At 35.7% G+C, this 7,211-nt stretch overlaps 1 long non-coding RNA gene across 2 annotated transcripts; it reads right to left on the reverse strand.

Moving 5' to 3' along the window:
• Positions 1 to 1,620: 1,620 nt before the first annotated feature.
• On the reverse strand, positions 1,621 to 5,980 carry LOC307011879. Of its 2 annotated transcripts, XR_013800510.1 has the most exons (5): positions 5,841 to 5,980; positions 5,536 to 5,627; positions 4,474 to 4,583; positions 4,060 to 4,160; positions 1,621 to 1,963 (listed from the first exon to the last, which is right to left on the reverse strand). It is a non-coding gene; the product is annotated as an uncharacterized lncRNA (long non-coding RNA). The 2 variants fall into 2 exon arrangements; XR_013800509.1 differs by lacking the exon at positions 5,536 to 5,627.
• Between the last annotated feature and the right edge of the window lie 1,231 nt (positions 5,981 to 7,211).

Genomic DNA, 7,211 nt, shown 5'->3' on the forward strand with positions numbered 1-7,211 from the left:
ACTTTTTTTGCATCCTTCTCTTTAGCCATTTTTCATTTCCTTGCCCTCTTGACTGAAAACCATCTGATATATACTCTAACTTTTGCATCTTTCTTTTCATTCAAAGTAGAAAGTGCTATCAAGTTGGGGTAAATATTTGCTGACTGACTCCCCTGTGTCCATGTTTTTTTTATTATTGTTCATCAGTGTAGGCCTTTCCTTTAAAAACACTAGAGTGTGCTGTTTTACCTAGAAGCTTGGTCTGCCGCTCTCTGTTTTTGTATTTAGTGTAGGTCATTGTTTCATATACCTCTCCCTCTATCTTGTAACTTCTTTGCATCCTCCTCTGCAGCCATTTTTGCACTCTCCCTCTTGTCTAAAAAATCAGTTGATATCTACTCTAACTTTAGCATCTTTCTTTTCAACCAAAGTAGAAAGTTGAAGCACAATCATGTTGCTGCATACACAGTGTAAACACTAGATGGTGCTGGTTTACCTAGAGGTTTTGTCTGCCACTTCCTGTGCATTGTTCAAATTCCCATCCTTTCGTTATGTTCGTGGCTGAAAACAGCCACTACCCAGCCAACATTTGTATGTGGGGCCCATATGGGTATGAAATGGGCTGAAAAAACGGGCCACATGTAGGATTGTCCGCAGGTTACATTATGGCCCCATGTTAATTGCCCAGATGAATTTCATGTAGTATTGCACTTGGTACTAGGTGGGACCCAAGTGGGCAACATGCACAAGACCCATCTCGGTCCCAGCTTAACCCAACGGACATTTGTATGTGAGGCCCATGTGGGTTTGATATGGGCAGAAAAATGGGCTCTATATGGGATTGTCCGCGGGTTACATTATGGCCCCATGTTAATTGCCCAGATGGATTTCATGTAGGATTGCACTCGGTACTAGGTGGGACCCAAGTGGGCAACATGCACAAGACCCATCTCGGTCCCAGCTTAACCCCACGACATTTGTATGTGAGGCCCATGTGGGTTTGAAATGGGCAGAAAAATGGGCTCTATATGGGATTGTCCGCAGGTTACATTATGGCCCCATGTTAATTGCCCAGATGGATTTCATGTAGTATTGCACTTGGTACTAGGTGGGACCCAAGTGGGCAACATGCACAAGACCCATCTCGGTCCCAGCTTAACCCCACGACATTTGTATGTGAGGCACATGTGGGTTTGAAATGGGCTGAAAAATGGGCTCTGTATTGGGATTGTCCGCGGGTTACATTATGGCCCCATGTTCATTGCCCACATGGATTGCACATAGGATGGCAATTATAAACAGGTGGGCCCCGACTGGGCTACATGCACAAGACCCATCTTGGTCCCAGCTTTAGTTTTTTTGTGGGTACAAGGTTACTACATGGGCTGAAATACGGGCTGTAAGTGGGTTTGTCCACAGGTTCCATGTTGGCCCCAGCAACTTACTCATTTAGGTTTTATGCAGGATTTCACAGGGCTTTAGGTGGGGCCCAACTAGGAATCATAGGCATGTGGCCCAACTAGGGATCATCTGGGTTCCATCTAAATGAGTAGCAACACCACACAAACAAGTTTTAAAACATTAGAGCACACAGTGAGATTGAAATCTTTTCAAATTTAAACTTTATTGAAATTACCCATCATATTATGCTATATTCTGAAATTCCAGAGACAATATTTAAAGAAGCAGATTTTTGTCAGATTAAAGAGTATCTCTTTAAAGTTATATACCTAATTGTTAAAATACATATTTTTAACCTGTATTTGACCCAGTCTTTACTGAAAGCTTTGAACATTTGAACAGGAAATAAATTGGGGACAGTTAGAAGAAGCAGCAACTATACATTTATCAGTACAGCTTATACTGCAGACAGTCATTTGCACATTCTAGACACTGTCCTCCTCCATCTCTTGTCCCAAACTATTTTGAGAGTTCCCTCTCAGTTTCTTGCCAGTTGATCTGTGTGCAGTCTTCTTAAGAGCCTCTGCAAAACAAATTTGATTATGATTTTAGAGAAATCATGTTACTTACACATGTCACAATACATTATGAAAGAATAACAACTTTTACTCAGGATAAAAAACAAAAACAGCATAAAACTTCAATTGGAATGGTCATGGTATTGGAATGTCAATGGAAGGGCATTTGGGAAATGAATAGAGAATTACTGTTTATTTATTCAGACTATTCTGATTATATTTTGTATTAATAAAACCAGTTTATAAAGTATGAATATGCGATGTGTTTGATAGCATCAATTCATTTATTGATACAAGTTAGCCATTGAAAAAAAATTATAAACATTAATAATAATAATTTGTCTCAAGAATTTTTTGTCATTTTAATGTTAGGTAGTTTCTCACAATCAGATTCTCAGTCCATGATAGAATGGGCCGACAACATGATGCATAATAAAGTATTTTAATTTTAACTTTTAAAGTAAAAATATAATTATTTTTGTCTTTGGAAAATAGTTGAGGTGATCACAGGTGTGGACTATTCTTACATTTCCAGGATGGCTTGACTTAAGAGTCACAGTTTTAATAACTTTAAGTTAGAATTAAGTTAAAATGAGAATCCCGATTATTTTAGCGTTTCAGACAGAGATCACGATTCTGAACAGACAACTTAACAACATAACATGTCAGTTACTAGAGGTTCTGACAAAATGTTAATTTGTTTTAACATTTTAACTTTGTGTGCTCCTTGTCTCCTAATAAGGACCTGAAATAGGTAAATATAAGTCTGCTTTTTAAAACAATGGAGGATGGTAAGTTTGTGACAACAACATGAAACTGCATACCGGTATTCGTGCAGTGCGTGCACATCAAAAGATTAAATCAGATTTGATGCTTGTGACTTATAAATGCACATCAACCCGATGACTTAGCATTCATGTAAAAACAATGTTCAGATTCATCAATCAGAATTATTTCATTCTGACCGAAACAAAAAACGTCTAATGTGGCTACTGACAGCATCAACGCAGATATAAATGTTCACTGTGATCTTACTTGACAAAGGTTTAAGACAAATCGTTGTCATTTAGGAAAATATTGCGTAGTATTTGAATCGAGATCAAAATCATTCAACAATTGCAGCTCTAATCTCTGATAATATATGTGGCTCTGTATATTTCTGATAAGTAGACAAACATTACACTTAGCCTAATTCAGAATCCTAACTACACATAGTATTAAAGCAGTAGTTCACTTTAAAATTAAAATTAGCCCACGATTTACTCACCCTCAAGCCATCCTAGGTGTATATGACTTTCTTCTTTCAGACAAATACGATCGGAGTTATATTAATAAACACCCTGACACTTCCGAGCTTCATAATGGCAGTGGATTGCAACCATCAGATTGAAACACAAAAAAGTGCTTCCATGCATTATATAAGAACTCCACGTGGCTCCGGGGGGTTAATAAAGGCCTTCTGAAGCAAAGCCATGTGTTTGTGTAAGAAAAATATTCAAATTTAAAACTTTATAAAGCAAAATAACTAGCTTCCGGCCAAACGAACATACGGATTGCACTTAAAGGGTAAAGCGCAACTTACGCGAGTAATGCGACGCACTGCTGATATTTACGCTACGCCATTATGCACTACGCTACTTCTGACGTCACAAGTTGCGTAAGTTGTGCTTTATACGCAAATAGACTGCGTATGGCCATAAGCTAGTTATTTTACTTTATAAAGTTTTAAATATGGATATTTTTCTTACACAAACTCATGATTTTGCTTTAGAGGGCCTTTATTAACCCCCCAGAGCCGCGTGGAGTTTGTTTATGATGGATAGCTGCACTTTTTTGAGCTTCAAACTGATGGTTGCAATCCACTGCCATTATGAAGCTTGGAAGCGTCAGGGTGTTTATTAATATAACTCAGATTGTATTTGTCTGAAAGAAGAAAGTCATATACACTTAGGATGGTTTGAGGGTGAGTAAATCACGGGGTAATTTTAATTTTAAAGTGAACTACTCTAAGTAAAGTATGTAAAATCTAATTTTGTAAATTTTATTAAATTAAGTAAAATCAAAGCACCTCACACATAACAAAAGGTTAATGGATCCATACCAGAAGTGACAGTGCAGTGTAGTAACAATCCTCCACCAAATTGCCAGTACTCATCTGGATCCTTGGTCAGTCTTGGGTGGGGTGTAGTGGGCTGATAAGTCCTTTAAAAAGAAAGATTTTTATTACCATTCCTTTAAACAATATTAAACAAAACTTATTTAATTTGTACCAACATTTGCCATTATAAAAAATTCAGACAACATGAACAAATAGCTCCCTGGGTGCCGCAGCAAAAACGGCTGCCCACTTCTCCGGGTGTGTGTGTTTGTGTGTGTGTGTGCACTTGAATGGGTGAAATGAAGAGCACAAATTCCGAGTATGGGGACACCATACTTGGCTACATGTCACGTCACACAATTGTAGCTTAAAAAAAGCAAATTGGTACACCAAAATCAAACAATCTAATAATTTTACCTGTAGCCACATTTATCCTGTTATGACACGTCTGAGGGTCTTTCCCTTGATGTTCTTCAGTGAACTAAATAAAGGACTGATGATGGTGACATGTTCTCCTTTCTTTGTCACTTTAGAGGAAGAAAGACAAAAGGATAAAAAGTTACTCAGATTTGTCACTGGTAGAGGAAATTACTTTTGACGATGATACTAATACTTTTACTATATAATATATTAATCCCAAATGTAAGGTTTAGAAGCAATGATTAAAATTTACTGAAGTTGATAATCGTGGTGGAGTTGTCTCTCTGTTGGGTGCCTGTTCTCCCCAAAAAATCTTCTTCCAGTGCTTGAATATATAGAAGTAAACAAATCTCTTATCATTAGCAGTTACCAGTTTTTGAAGAGGTGATGTAAAAATACTCCGAAACGGCTATCTAGAAAAACATAAGAGATTTAGACCAATAATATTTCTCAAATCTTCAGTAGATTCTAGTGTTTCAGAGTGTAAATAACTGTTTTATCAGTCACTTTACTTATTTGGATGCTCCTTCCCTAGTAAATAATAAATAAATAAAAAACCTATACAAAAACATAGGCCTACTTATTATCCTTCAAACCCATTAACATATTTATTGACACAATCACCTAAGACTTATATTTAATTTATAGGCTAATAAAACTATATTTAGAGCATTTCTTTAGTGCACAATGTAACTTTTTTTATATATTACAACAATTTGGAAAAAAAACAAAAATTGAATTTTATATATATATATAATGTATATACATCACTATTAATAAAGTGTACCTAAAGTATACTTGCAATTCCACAATCAAATACACTTAACCTCAGCACTTCCAGATAACTAAAGTGCATTAAGTACAAAATGTGTTGTTCTTATTGACTTTGAGTATATCATTTTGGATACCAAAGTACAATTGCAGGGTAAATATTAAGTACATAAATATGTTCTACACTAGGGTTTTCTTGTGTTTGAGTTTTAAACTAGCTGACAACATTGACATCAGAGGCTAACTTACAATATTAAACACATGCTAATCGCGATTGATGAAGCACACCTTCACAGTCAATGGTAGGCCTACACACAGCTGCAGGGTTGTACGTTACGTCCGTTATCCGTTTATTAAACTCTCGTGTGTACACAGAACATCTGGGAAGTTAATGAACTCCATTAACACAAGATTTGTTTATCTGCATTATTCTACCATTAACTATAGCACTCTCACCTTATTTTAATGTAATACCTAAACATGACATATTTATTAATAGATCTGTTTTTCTAAAATTATAGTGGATATAACGTTATAGGACATGAACACGAAACATAACTTTACGTAACAGAGATTGAAAAATGTTCTCTTACCTGATATCGCCAATATGTTTGCAGGACCTCATCCAGTCCGACCTTCCTCTGTGTTCACATATCAGCTTCTGTTCTCCTCCGTTTACATGTCACAACGCAAATTAGTTCAAAATAAGAATTTAACTGCCATAAGTAAAGACTGAGTATACTCATAATCTTGCCGAGCAGTAGCAGCACGCACACACACGCAGTCATCAACTCAAACTGACGTATTTTCAAACATGACCAGTAAAAAGGCGCGCACAGTTGTCATTGGCCAGTTACGTAGATGACAGTCAGATTAACCAATCATATCAAAGTAGGTGAAACAAACAACCAATAGCGATTGTTTCAGCCTGGAAATGGAAAAGATTACTTTTCCTCTTTTCTTTCTTTTTTTTAAAGAAATGTGTGTTTAGTTTTATTTGTAGACTATATTATTTGATTAGTTGGTCAAATAGTGTTTTTATGACAGTGTGTGAATAAAAAATGCAATCCTGCATGGTAGCTATAGCTTTAGGCACACACACACAAAATTGTAAATCCAAACAAAATCACACAAAGCAAAACATTTTCTGCTGCACTTCTCTCTTAAGATTGAAATATCCATTTTTATTATTATTATTGTTAATAATAATTTTTTTATATTTTAACATAAATTTAGCTTTTTGAAGTGGTGTTTTGATCAAAATATACAATGCTAAAATAATAATTAGAAATAATAATAATTCAAAGGTTAAGTATTTCTTGAAGACATGACATTGATTCACATACAGATTTTGAAAAAGAAAAAGAAAAACTTTTTCGCCTATATTTCAACTTTGAGGGTCAGTCATGTCGTGCCAACTACGACTGAAATTAAAAGTCTGAACTGTTGGCCTCAAAAGAAAACTGAACACAAACCACAATATGCTAAATTAATGAAACTGCACTTTATTCTGTACTCCTGTATATGCTGCAAATATGATTTCTGAATTTATATTTTCCCTTCAGAACCATGAATTTCCATTCTATCTTTCTTTGCTTGGACTATTTCATCATCTGAACTGATGTTCCCCTTTCAATAATCAAAACCCTAACCCTAAGCCCAATATTAAAACATCTCTAGAATTACATTTTCACTAACCGACTGACCAGAAAACACTGAGTAGCCTATCTCCATTGAATGAGGGCACATGGCTGGTGCTAGGGGTTTGATTTCTTTTACCCATCTCTAAGCTATTATTTTGATAGATAACTAGCTTCTGTAACTTGTCTTCATATTGTACAGTGACCATTTTCTGGATATTTTGAACCATTTGTATACATTTTAAAAAAACTATGGAGATAAGCATTTTGCAGTAACTCACAAAATCAGACCACTAAAAGTTGACACTTTGAATGTAATGTCAA

The sequence above is a fragment of the Phoxinus phoxinus genome (assembly GCF_949152265.1).
Source record: "Phoxinus phoxinus genome assembly, chromosome: 15".
NCBI lineage: Eukaryota > Metazoa > Chordata > Actinopteri > Cypriniformes > Leuciscidae > Phoxinus > Phoxinus phoxinus.